We start from the raw sequence: 891 nt of genomic DNA on the forward strand, positions 1-891 counted from the left end.
ATGGAGCGTTGACCCCTCCTGATCTATTTCGCAGAGATAGATATCCTTTCATTGCTTAGTTCCATCGTGGCAGCCGGTTTGTCTGTTGATACTGATGAGAAGAGTACTAAGTACTCAGTACTTCAAAAGTCGAGACCTCACAGGCGTCGAAATCAAGGTCCAAACGCAAACGTTGTCATAGTTGGAGAGAACTTGTTCTAAAACTTGTCAAGTATAATAGGGAGCAGTAATTTGTATATTATACTGGGAAGCTCTAGTGGGCATGCGACATAGGACCAACAACGCTGCCGAGGCGCTGCACGGTGCCCTGAGGTGTCTCATGGGTCATCGCCGTTCGCATGTACGATCCTTAATTCATCAACTGAAGGAGCACGAGTCGATGCGCACCAAGCTCCGCTCGACTAGGTCCCGTGAACGCGACTACTGGCTTGTCATCATAATGAAAATGTTCACGGCCAGTGAACACAACCATTGCCATCAATGATGGCCCATCATGACAATCATGATCAGAGCCATTGGTATTCTGTTGAACACTGTGCGGTTCGGCGCAGTGCACGGAGACCTGTTGACTCTTATGGTTGATTTGTCTTTTATATTATGGTATTTAATGTAATTTTGCTACGGTATTTCACAAACCCGAAAACCCGAATTGTCATTTTGTTAACGGAGACTTTCCTGAGTGCCTCGAGAGGAGCTCAAGAGGTTACCCGACTAAAGCTCAGGTATGAGTTGTGGTACCTCGAGGAGGTAGCGCTCGAATCATTTCTCGCTTTGAATCAACGTCTTGGATTAGGCTGTAATTCAGATATGTTCTAAGGGGTATATTGACGAGGAGCCTAATCGACAGAGAGACAAAATGTACCCAGTATGTGAAATACTGTATTTCGCGTT

This window comes from Perkinsus marinus (genome assembly GCF_000006405.1).
Source record: "Perkinsus marinus ATCC 50983 genomic scaffold scf_1104296944048, whole genome shotgun sequence".
Classification (NCBI taxonomy): domain Eukaryota; phylum Perkinsozoa; order Perkinsida; family Perkinsidae; genus Perkinsus; species Perkinsus marinus.